This window comes from Parus major, chromosome 2 (genome assembly GCF_001522545.3).
Source record: "Parus major isolate Abel chromosome 2, Parus_major1.1, whole genome shotgun sequence".
NCBI classification, from domain to species: Eukaryota; Metazoa; Chordata; class Aves; order Passeriformes; family Paridae; genus Parus; species Parus major.
The window spans coordinates 31,825,258-31,838,204 of record NC_031769.1 but is presented as its reverse complement, the minus strand read 5'-3'; the positions used below and the strand labels follow the sequence as shown (position 1 = coordinate 31,838,204).

At 40.4% G+C, this 12,947-nt stretch overlaps 1 long non-coding RNA gene across 2 annotated transcripts; it reads right to left on the bottom strand.

Annotated features, from left to right (window-relative positions):
• Positions 1-396: 396 nt before the first annotated feature.
• LOC107198414 lies at positions 397-10,258 on the bottom strand. 2 transcript variants are annotated; one of them, XR_004500121.1, is made up of 4 exons: positions 10,165-10,258; positions 8,615-8,763; positions 7,285-7,391; positions 397-1,229 (listed from the first exon to the last, which is right to left on the bottom strand). It is a non-coding gene; the product is annotated as an uncharacterized LOC107198414 (long non-coding RNA). The 2 variants fall into 2 exon arrangements; XR_004500120.1 differs by lacking the exon at positions 397-1,229 and having other exon boundaries at positions 5,745-7,391.
• Positions 10,259-12,947: the final 2,689 nt, after the last annotated feature.

The window sequence follows — 12,947 nt, the reverse complement described above, 5'->3', positions numbered from 1 at the left end:
GCCAATTCCTCTCAGCCCATGGATGAGCTTCAGTACCTGTGCTGGGGCAGGCAAAGCAGGCAGTGAGGATGAGCCCTTCCTCCGTTCTCTCCACTCTGCTTCAAAATCCTGCTACTGCAACTATAAAATTCAGTTTGCTGGTGATGCAAAGATGCCTGAGGAGCAAACAGGGTAGATTTACCATGCTGAGTGCATTTATTCAAAGTCTTTCTGGTTTTGTCTTTTAAATTATTGAACAGCAGAGTGAAATAAATGAAAAAGGGACATCAAAACACAGCTGCAGTCTGAGATCATTTAATGTTTGTTTTCCTCAAGGCAAAATATATATCTTGATGTTACATAATGTTGTTATAAATTGATTAATAATTTGACAAAATAAATTATTATTTGCTCATTTAAAGATTGTTTTTCCTTATGTCAGTCCCTTTTTGATGATGAGACACATGCATCAAGTCCTTCTTAAGCCGCAGCCATACTAGGATTTTTCTAAACCAGTGTGTATGGACGCAATACCACAGTCCAGTTGACAAGGAGATGATCAGTCTCCATCCAATAATTGGATGTGATTATCTCAGAGGTCTTTTCCAACCTAAATGATCCTGTGATTTTGTGAAAAGGCATTTGGCAGTGCCCCAAAACCAGCACCTGGCCTAATGCCCTAGAAAGGCCAAGGGATTGCTGGCCTGCCAGCACCATCAATACCCCAAGCTCTTTGAAGCAGGGATATTCCATCACTGCTTCCAACAGCCATTGGCAGGGGCAGAAACCCACAGAAATGCTGGATCTCTTTGGCCATAGGATGGCGTTTCACATATCTCACAGAACTAAAGAGGAAAAATTGCTGCAGGGGGTGTAAAAGGAAGGCCCCAGCCCTGCAAAGCGTTGTGCAGTGAGGGCCCTGGTGCCCACAGAACAACTTAAAGGTCTGAGGTCAAAAGACTTTTAAAGAATCCCTTTCCTCACTAATTCAAGCCTTTTCCATGCTGCTAGCAATTAAGGGATAATGCGTTTTGTTACAAATTGCACCTACCAGTCTTGACTTCCAAAAAAGTCAAGGGAAAGTTGTTTTCCCTTACTTCCACTCATGTAATTGGCAAGCACAAGCCAGTGTGCAGACTGAAAAGCAGTGAATTTATCTATTGGAGTCTACATCCTTCTTCACTTCAGGCTGCTTTGGTGACAGTGATTCTGGCTGGGCTTCTGGTCCCTTGTTGCACAGTAGTCCTAAACTGAAAAAAAAAGAAACAAAACAGAACAAACTTTGCAGAGCCGGCATGTCTTTTATAAAAATACCATCCTACTTTAAAGAAAAAAAAGCATAAAGAGAAAAGCAAATATACAAAAAGAAAAAGAAAAAATGTTCAATCTCTTAAATACAAGAATAAATACCCAAATATCCCTGTAAATTATTTTGGAAATATGTGCTGTGGTTCAGGTTTGGCTGTAGCACAGGAAGCTAGTCACCCTTGAGAAGAGATGCCAACAATTTTGCAGTGAGCAGTGTCATTCGAGTCTTCTATGTGAGCTGCAAGCCTTACAAAGAAGCCTTGTGGTGTTTCTGAGCTGGTGGTATTATTAGGCAACAGCATATGTAAGCATCCTTGACACATACAGCTTGTCAACACATTTCAATCTCAGGAGGAATCTAAATAAAATCTTTGCCTAGTATGTTCAATTCTGATCTCAAGAGGCATGAAGGAAAGGGGAGAGCAAGATTAACGCATACAAACTGTGGAGATCTTGGATTTTGAATCATCCAAAGCAATGAGAATCAGCAGTGGCTTACTTAATCTTTTATTTCCTTTCCATAATGAGCCTTCCTCTATGAATGCAGTTCTTTTGCCTTTCAGCTGTTTTCTGCCACTTTATAAAGCAAACACAACTTCAAATTTGACAGTTTTGTTGTTGTTATTCTGTGTTCTGGAACAAACTCTCCTATTGATCTAAAAAGCCAGAAACTCTCAGTCCCATCCTGCCCTCATCACAGTCTTGTCTCTTCAGTGCAAAGACTTTCTTCAACTTTTTTTGTTTTTTCAATGTTTTATCTCCCACCCACAACTACTCCCACATTTGTATTTCATCCTTAACCTTAAAAAGGGAAATCAAAGCTAGCAATGCTGCAGGGCAGTGATACTGCATCCTATAAAGTGTCTGATCCTCAGCTGATAGAAATTTTTCTGACAAAACTTCAACTGCAAAAGTATTTGCAGGACAAGGACAGCCAGTAACAAATTCTACCAGTCACAGCAGTGTTACAAACACCCACAGAAAAATTGTTTATTTCTTCTGTCAAACAGCTTCTGAGGGAGGACACGTTTTGGGAGTTGTCGCTTCTTAAAGCCTGCAGCGTATGAGCAACGTTAGCTAGGTTTGTAACCTCTTGTTGGAACAGCTATATTCAATAAGAGCAGTCCCTCTGAATGTGACAGAGGAGCTGTCTACTTCACATCCAGACACCCACAGCAACGAGCAGCAGATGCCTCTGATACAGAACAAGCACTGGGCAAGTATGTCAGGATACCTCCCCCAGTGCCACTTCCCTGCTTCAAACAGCCTGAAGTTTGGGCACATCCTCAAACAAAAATATGATCTACTGCTTAGAGGCAAAGAATTTTTCTTCTTTTACTTTTTCTATGTTTTGGCATAGATAAGCCTTTGCAAATAAAGCCTTCTTTAACAGTGATTGTCACTGTTGGCCAGATGGTGTGTAAGGAAGGACCTCTTTTGGTTCATTTGCAGTCTTCACAGACCAATTCAAGACTGCTCGTTTTTGTAGTATGAAAAGTTATAATGACAAGCATTACCACTGCATTGTTCAAATCATGGCATACGCAGAATTTCAAACCTGAGCATTTTTTCCCTTTTACCCTTCAATTTCAGTTACTTTTTAAATTCAAAATACTAAGCTCAGCTGAAGGATCCTAAATACTTATAAAAAAAAGGAAACTAAGATATGCAGTTTCCAGCTTCTTCAAATTCATGAATTGTTTAATTTTAAACAAATCTGCATTTCATTTGTTTTTGTTTTTGTTTTTTTAGTGGATAGAAGAGATGAAGACATTTATAACACTTACTGGGAGAAAAAACTTTTTACTGAAAGAAACTTCTGGATTTATACCTGAAAGTCAGGCATACAAGAATGATCTAAATGTAAATATTTTAGCCCTGAAGACTGGCCACCTGGTTTCATGTAGATCTGCTTGGGTGTATACATGACCACACAAAAGCCTTCTGGCCACCTCCTGTTTAACAAGGCAGACACTGCTGTGGCCCATTCGCCCTTCCACACACCATCTCCTCTGCAGAACCTCAAACTGCAGTCTTGGGCCTGCTCCGGACGCAGCCACGTGTTGAAATGAAGGGAACATAAGAACACATGGGAAAATCAAATTTAAATGTGGGTTTGCCCTTTATCTTAGGGTAAAGTCCCAGCAGAGGCAGTCACAGTTACTTTTCCCTTACCCATTTCCCTGGGTGTTCAACATAAACAACTCGGTACACTGGAGTCAAACATCCTACTCCCTAACACCCTCATGGCTGCTTCTAGCTCTAAGCAACTGTCACTAAAGCAACGTTAATAATGCATGAAGCCCATTTGTGAATACACACTTTGCAAAACACTTCAAACCCATCATCACTTGTTTTTTAATGAAGAGTGCACAGCCATGCAAACTACCCCACTTGGCCATTTGTGCACACATGGAGAGACAGAAAAAAGATGTTAAGAAAATGCTTCTGTTTCAAAGGTCTGATGATGAGACATTTCCCAGAAAATGGCATTTGGACTTCAAGATAGAGAAGCAAAAAAAAAAAAGCCTCAACTTTAATAGCATCAGTGAGGTTTGGTAGAGAAGCATGCCGAACAACAGTGGAAACATTCCAATACTTACAGATGCAACTTCTTCTCTTTAAGTTATAAGTTAAGAAGAAAGCCAAAATGCTAAGTACAAGAGCTTGTTAAAAATATAACACAAGGAAACTAATCAAAGCTTAATCATGACTTGCTTAAATTCACTCATAATAATTTTAACTTAAACTTGTTATTAGAGTGGCCCAGGTCTTGGATTTCCCCCCTGACAACAGCAAAAACTGTTCAAAAGCACTACATAGCAGTGCTCAGTGAGAGAAAAAAAGCTTTCCAGCAGCAGAGGAGGAGGGTTCAGATGGGTGTAAATACTGCTTATAGTCTTAATATGTAAGGGCTATTTTGAGTTGTGCTATCTGTTCCCTCTCTTTCTCCCACACAAGGCAAGAGTTGTCATGATGAGCAGGGCTGCCAAAGTTTACAAAGCAGATCCAAACAAACATGTCCGTTACCTGTCAAGCTCCTCAGTCCAGCACATCTGCCTATCCACTCCTGGTGCACTTTCACAGCTGGATTAAGATGATCTAAAGCCACATTCTCATCAGAAGGGGTAGAGCTGTCCCCAGCCACTTGTTCATGTCCTGTGCCAGAGGCTGGGGTCACACATACATCTGTCTGCCCAGACTCACAAGTTGATGCACAATTGAAAATTAACCCTGAAAGCAATGTTGCTGACTGAAAACAGATTCAGGTCACTGCACAGTTGCCTGTAAGTCAGTGCTGGTAGAAGGAAAGGAGCACACAAAGGCAGCAGACGAAGGGCAGCAGTGGTTGGTTCAGAGACGGCACAGATTTAGATCTGTCAGCAAACTGCATCCTGAAATCTATCCCTGCATTGCTCACAAGGCCCCATCTCCCAGGGACATCAGTTTGTTACATCTTTGGCTTTACAATATGTGTTTCTGGAACAGCCAGGAGCCCCTACCAAGGGAAGTGGGTTCAGAGCTCAATCTTCCACCTGCCTATCTCCTTAAGAATTCCTATTCAATCACTGCTGCTCTATGCCCCATCCATGGTGATGGTAATCAACATTACCAAGATCCCTATAGATTAGTATTTTAAATAAATCACCTTTGTAAAACTTCTCAGACTACACCAAAGTACAAATCCTCCTTTCCCTTTGGTATAGCTTCTCTTGAGAACATTTCTCTTAGAACCACATGCAACGCAATGAATAATTTTTCCTTACACTTTCACAGTCTACCTTGTCTGGTTTACCTGGTTTGATATAAATGGGATATTCAGCACAAGTTACCAAATACAAGTGTGTGAGATTAACATCAGGAGACAAGAAATTTGTGTCTGAGTTGCATTTATCATCATGAGACTATCCATTGGTCATCAGCTCATTAACTAAAGATTACTGTCTTCCAACCTGAGATGTCTTGAGATTCTGCCTGAGTACTAGGGGTCCCTTCTGGTTAGCAGACAATTTTTTTAAAAAAAACCTAAATGTACAGACAGAAGACAAATAGCAGAATTTGGAAGAAAACTGTGGTTTGAATCACAGATACTTCAACCATCTGGCTCTGCACAGGTTGGCCATCTCACAACAGAGTCACTTACAACAAATACAAAATGAGGGACAGTCACATCTAAACCATGGATTATTCACAAAACTGTTTCCTCAAAGGTCTTTCTCAGTGCTCAGGGAACAACTCTGGAGGTATGTTAAATGGGAGCAAGTTCACTCCAAGGAAGGAAAGGTGTAAGAAACAGACACTATAGGAATATAGGCACTTTGTAAGTTGGTCCCATGTAAGTATCATTTAGGAATCCTGGTGGGAATAAGTACTGTTTTGATACTTATGTGAAAGCAATAGATAAGAGAATATGCAAATGAAGTTTAAGTTTATATTTTTATCACATTTCAGGGCTTTAAGATCTCCACATGGTGTGGTTGGCAGGGTAGACATAGCAGATAATTCAAACAAAAAAGCCAGAGGAAAAAAATACACTTTCCAATTTCAGAAAATAAAAATAATCAGAGAACAATTATCAAAGCTTGAACTTTTTTTCCATTTGAAAATAGAACAAAGCAAGAGTTGATGAGTGAGTTTTAAAAATTAATGATTCAGGCTTAGCATGCTTTAGAGGAGATAAACTGGAATTTAAAACAGTTTTGTAAAACAGGGCGTGAAGTTGCCAGCTACCCAGTAAGGGAGGGTTTGCCTCTTATTTGATTTCTGACATGAAAGTCACTAAATCCCAACTCTCCTGATGAATCACTGAGAGTGGGTTATGATAAGCCACAACTCTGTATTTTTTGTTTCTTCAAAGTTTTGTGTTATGGTCCAATAAACAAGATTTCTCTTGAGTCATCAAGCAGTCAGCTATCAGCATGAGATTTATTTTCATTTGCTGAAGAGTATTAAGTGCCACCATCACTTAAGCCAAACAACTTAGTTCATTTTTGCTTAAGTAGACAAGACATACAGCTTGTTTTAACAATGGAAGAGGGCGATATTTTTAAAGCTAGCATATAGCATACTTGTGGTAAAAAAGCAAGGAACCTTGATTCTTTTTGAGCATCTCTTTCTCCCAGCATTTGGGAAAGCAGTAAATCACAAACACATCTGTATATCAGAGTCTGTATCTGAAGGGATCCATTTTCTTGATGCTGTCATTTATAACCATCAATTACCACAGCTTGTAATCTACACTTGTTTGTCCACAAGTGGACCAAGAGCATTATCCTAGGGTATAGAGCATACAGATTTAGCTCTACAGGGGATTTTTGATAGTTGTCAATATTTTATATGCCAATAGCATTTCCAAACAACTAAATCCTAGACAGGAGCTGTCACTAGGCCCTTGCTGGGAGGGAGAGAAACTATTAAACATACATCAAACCAGCTGCCATGCAAACCTAAAATACAAGGAAAAAAAAAAAAGGACAAATAGATTTATGGAAAATGTCAGGGGGAAAAAAAATCCAAAACCAAACAAAACCCAGTGGTTTGAGGCTAATAGCAACCACAAGTTTTTCAAAGTACATTCATACGCAATAACAACAGCCTTCAGAGCTGACAGCATCTGCTCTCTGGCCTTTCACAGTTTAAAATGCAAGTAGGTCCTTCAGAACGAATCAAGACAAAGAGAGCAGAAACAATTTCTAAAAAGGAGTAAAACATTCTATAGCTGTTAATCATTGCCACACTTCAGTAGGAAAAGTGAATAACTAGCTCTTTTGATCCTAATTTATTTTTTACCAGATTTTACCCAAATGTACAACTTGACACAAAACATATGCAAGCAATCTGGGACCTGGCTCTCAAAGATGATGATGCAACTTTATGTTCATTCAAGTTGCATGTCAGTGGGAATCAGGTGTGTCAAGCATCTTTCTGGATTGGGAACCTTAATGCAGGCAGACAAAGTTTATCTCTCTCATCCATTTCTCCATTCGCCAAATTTACCCTGTGGCTTCTTTGTCAGGTCTCAGCCTTGGTAGGAAATGTGTTCTTCCTCACAGATGGTCAGCTCTTTGCAGATATTGCCATTTTTGCTGTAGTCTGCTCTATCACTGTCCATGGAAAGAAAGAATTGCAAGTGAGGAAGGCTGTGGCATCCCCCTTTCTGGTGATATTCAAAATCCATCTGAACATGGTCTGGAGCAACTGCCTGCATTTGGACCTGCTTAAGTGGGACCAGATAATCTCCAGAGGTCATCTCCCTCACAACCTCAACCACTCAGTGATTCTGTGATGTGTAGCCTCCTCTCAGCCACCTGCAGAGGGATCTGTAGTTCTGAATTACAGAAAAAAAGGCTGCCAGAACAGAATTACCTTTGGAACAGCAGTCAGAGCATTTGTATGTCACATATAAACTACACAGCAATAAAACTCTCTCTTCAGGCCCAGTCTTCCTCATGGCTTAAATACCTGTATATTAATACCTGTACCTTATATACCTATAAATACCTGTACCAGTTTGGGATTTACAGGTGCTCTAGATTACAACAGATTATTTCTAGAGCAGAGAAGAAGCCATTTAAGACATTGCCTGGGAGCAGCACCAGCCCCCACTCTTTGGCAATATCTCTGCTTGAGCATCTGCAGGCAGGACTTGTGCACACCTGGCATCAGAGAGGATTCAAACCCACACACCTACTCTCTTAAAGCTACTGGAGTTTTGCAGAGGTTATGGGGGAGAAAGATGTTTAGCCACATTTTGTCAGAAGCCACACTGTTGGACCAGAGCTGTGCTTGTTCTCATGAGTGAAAGAAGCCAGCAGTGTTTTTGCAGAGATGGGAAGAGCCATTCCCACTGCAGCATTACTTGAGCAAGATGATGAGAAGGAAAGGGCTGGCTGGCTCATGCCAGGTCTCTCCTTTCCCATGGATGAACTTCATAACCACCAACCAGCTCCACATACATGAGGACAGGGTGTCACTGACCCTCTTTTACCCAATTGTTTGGCCAAGAGTGTCAACAACTACCATTTCCAGAATAACTTTTAGGTACCAGCTGCTGTCTTGCAGACATAGTGACTGACAGATATGATGGAAATTCTATAGCCCACAAACACACTCATCATTTGGGTCCCAAAGGAGGCTTGGAAATGTCTGAAAATTACCCTTCAAAACTTAGGCACTTAATTTTACTAAACTCTACATGACTAAATCTTTTTGCATTTCTCTGAGGTATGACTGCAGGTAGGGACACATGAATTAAAAAAGACAAGAATGAGAACAGATTAGTATTAAACAAGCAATATCATATAGGAGAATATGAATTATGCAATACCTGATAGTTTATTAACTCGCTTTATTTGGCATTCTGCAGTGATAAATCCTGATAGTGCCGTTTGGGGGACAAAAGACTGAACAATTGAACAAGATTGGTTGTGCCTTTGGAGAAAAATATTTCTGCATGTCACTGTTCAAATTTGGCACCTGAAACAGGCAAAATCACCAAAAAGAGACAATTAGAATAATAGATGTTAAATAATGGCATCTGTAATAAATAATCTGTACAATTTATAAACTCTAGACTAAAAATTGCAAGCAGAATACAATCTCCCCAATGTATCAAATCTTATATTTTTCACTAAAAATGAACAACCTAAACTTAGTCAGTTTTAAATTTGACTCCATAAAATTATCCTTCTTTTTCTTAGCAGTGATCATAATGAAACACTGTGCTACTAAAGCTACCCATATTAATTTGTGAGGACAACAGTACAAAGATACTGCTCTAGCAGCAACTTTAACATTTACTAAAGTTGCTCATGGATTTTTATGTCCAGTCAGGAAGATTATTACTGTATAGTCTGTAAGTAAGTCTGGGCTGCTATGAAGCACCAGTGATAGACAAACAATTTCTGCTTCAAAGACCATAAATTCCTGTTGAGACTCTTCCTCACTTTCCAAGGGCTGTGTAGATTTACAGTTTTTATGTTATATTCTGTGACACAGTGGCTGTTGGCCCTTTCTGTTAAATATGTACCCCATGTGTATAATTAGAGTGTCTGTCTGTACACATACATGGGTTTTAAAATGGGCTATAAATTAAGAAATCTTCCATCTTTCAGAAGAATCAATTGGATGTACACTGGAAATCTACTTGAAGAGTCCTCCTCTTCCCTTGGCCCACCCCCAAATTGCACCAATCAAACATTGCAACCACCTCATCACCCATCTTCTTTGTAAAACTGGACCACAAGGGCAGGACATAGGCCCAGTCCTCATCTTCATAAATACTTCTCCATCAAGGCACTGTATCACCTGAATCAGTATTTTCATTGCCATCAAGGGAGGGATCTGTGGTTCTAATACCTCAAAAGACACCAAAAAAAACCTTTTTCCTACAAATATAACTGCAAAATCAGCCTTTGCATCACTATGGCAGGAACTTATGCTGAAAACAGCTGTAATATGGTCACAGAGTAGAGTAGTGGCAACCTTATGGGTTTCCCTAGGTAATATCCTTTGGACCATGAGCTGCACTGAAACTCCAGGCTTTCCAGAACTGAAGGGGAGATCATGAACAAGTGTGGTGGGCCAGCTTTGATAATCAGCCAAACTCCCTCCCAGTTCTCTCCCTGAGATGTTCACACCTCTTTGCTTGTTCCTGTCTTATTTAACTATTTGATTTAACTAATTTTTTAACTATTTATTTAGCTAACTTATTTAACAGGGGAGTAAATAGCAACAACAGAAATAAAAAGTTTGTGGAGTGCGATAAAAACAGGGAGATTGCTTCCTGTTACGAGCTCAGCTTGGTGAAAATTAACTTAATTTGTTGCCTACCGCTTAGGGTGTCAGGAAACAAAAAGACAAACACTGAAACAATACCTGTCCTTCCCCTGCCTTTCCCACAACCAGCCTCCTTCCTTCTCTCCTGCCTCCTCTACCAGCACCAGGAGGTTTGGGTGTAGATGAGTGTCATGGGGTGACTTTACCTTTAAGATAGTTTTGAGAGCTAAGGAAGTTGAAGCTGCTGGTGGCTGATGGGAGTCTTTCCTCCTGACCAATTATCGGTCATTTCTAACAATTGACAGCAGTTTTGGCCATTGAAAAGTGAGATCAACTTGTGAGCACCGCCTTAAGATGTAAAGCCAGAGCTCTCTTGTTCTCTTTGGTTTCCGGCCTCTGACAAGGTGACAGGCTCTGTCTCAGCCTCGTTCCCCCCCTCCAGGCCGGACAAGGCCGCAGAGGATGGAGGCAAGGGGGGGAAGGGGAGAAACGGAGCCAGCCGGCCTGGTTTAGTTTGTAGTTTCTGCTGCTGGACTGAAACCTGACGCATGAACACTTGCAGCTTTCCAAGACTTTAATTCTTTACTACCTGGATAAAACATACAGATTACTTCTTTTTCCCAGAGACAGAGAGAGAGACAATCAACATGAAGAAGACATCATAAAAACCATCAAAGACAGTGAAGAAAAGAGTTACGTTTTAGATGGGGAAGAGAGAATAGCGAGATGCTTTATAAGCTGAAATATTTTTCTTTAAAAGCTATGGAGATGGACAATAATGTTCTGAAAAAAACTCCTTTAATTCATGACAGAGTATATTGGGAGGAATGGTGTGTTCAAAGTGTGGATTTTGAGCAAAAAGTGGAGTAATTGTGATACAGTGAAGTGCTGGAACAGAGTGGAGTGAAGATTTGAGGCCTTGAGGGCAATGAGAAAACTGTTTTCCAGCAAAGCTCACAGAGACAGATGAAGAGGACTTTTGCCTTTGAATAACTCATCCTTAAAAAATGATATCCTTAGACTCATGACCCATACATACCTCAGAGTGATGTGAAATGGGAGGAGTGAACTGATGGCAGATATCCGGGCAGCTGGCATCAGAGAAATAGAAAACTATAACAGAAATAGTTTTCCTGTGAGAAACTCCATAGATTAGCAGAAGAAGACTTCTGTTTCTCTACAAAGACTGATGAAAAGACTCTAGCAAGAATTGGGACTGTTTTAAACACCAAAGTTCCAAAGTTTTTTGTCTCTATGTTGTCATGTAAACAAGGGAATGGTGGGTAGTGGGGGACAAAAGGGTTTTCTGGAAGTTTATTCTGGTGTTCTCATTCTTGTAGTTCTGTTAATAAATTTTCTTTATTCCTTTTAAGCCTGTTTTGCTCTTGCTCTAATCCATATCTCACAGCAAGAAATCAGTAAGTTTTCTAGTAATTTTTTTAGTTACTGCCTTAAAACCACGACATTTATTTGGTGCATTGGCCGGGAAAACAAAATTTGCAAATCTAAACCACTACAATGAGGATGAACAATTATGGTCTGTACACAGCAATTTCTATCTGCTACTCCCTCCTCCTGACATTTTCCCTCTGCTCTGGCATGGCTTTCCATTGCCTACAGTCCTTGTCAAGAAAGTCTGCTCTGGGATGGTCTCTCACTGGGCTGTGGTATCTGTTCTGGCACCTGGAGCACCTTCTCCTCCAGCCTTGTTTTTGAACCTAGTTGTTTCTCATCCTTTTTCCCTCCTCTTCTGCCTGCCCAGTATTTTCTGCCAATGTATCAAATCTTACGTTTTTCACTAAAAATGAACAGCCTAAACTTAGTTCATTTTAAATTTGAATCCATAAAATTATCTTTCTTAGCAGGGGTCGTAAAGAAGCATTGTGCTGCTAAAGCTTGAGCACATTTTCCCTGAGGCACCAGCAGTTAGGCTGAGGGGCTCAGCTGTGTCCTGCAGCAGGTCCACTGGAGACAGCCAGGTCGTGCAGACCTCGGTCTGTCCTCATGGGGGTCACCCAGTACATCACCAGGATGAAAGAGGCAGCGCCTCACTTCCAGTTTCTGCACCAGCTGACTGCCAACACGTGCTTTGGGCCTTTTGGTACACACCAGATTGAGCACTCATTTCTGAAATCTGCCACTTGTGAGGCAATGGAAGCCCTGGCGAAGCACAAGGCTTTACTGTATAAAGCATTCTAAGAGAGAAATGAGAATGAAGAATGGAGTTATTTGGAAAGAATGTCCTTGCTGGTTTAAAAAACCTGCTGTGTAACTGGGAGGAATCCAGACTTGCAGACAGCAGAAACAGAGAATGAGCTGGTGAATCTGCAGTGTCAGAAAGGAGAGGAAATGTCTTTTTGAAAAAAATGCAAATTTATTGGCGCTTCAGTAAAGAACATGCAAATTTTAATTTTCATATATTTAAATGGTCCTGAAGTGTACAAGGTAGAGACACCACAAATGTGCATTCCCACAAACAGATGCCTTATTCTGCAAATTACATTTATCATCCATACCTGGAATAAATCCCCTTGTACTGTCACAAGGAACACTGAGCTCCAGTGAGTCTTTTGCAGGCATCAGTGCTTCCTTAGGTGAAACTTGGCAAATGCTACTGTTATATATAGCATCTACTAGATAGGAAAGCCCCTCATCTTGATGTGATCATATATTCTACACCAGAGCAAAGAAAAACCTCTAAATCTGAAGAACAAGATTGAGATGGAACAGACTGTTGCAAGCACTGCTCTGTATATTAGAGAATTAGACATGTTTATGAGAGAATTTTCTTAGCCATATAAAAATACCACATAGGGAGCTTAATTTCACTCTGATTTTCAGTATTAAGCAACATTTGGAGGCATTTCAGGCAGCATTGTGAA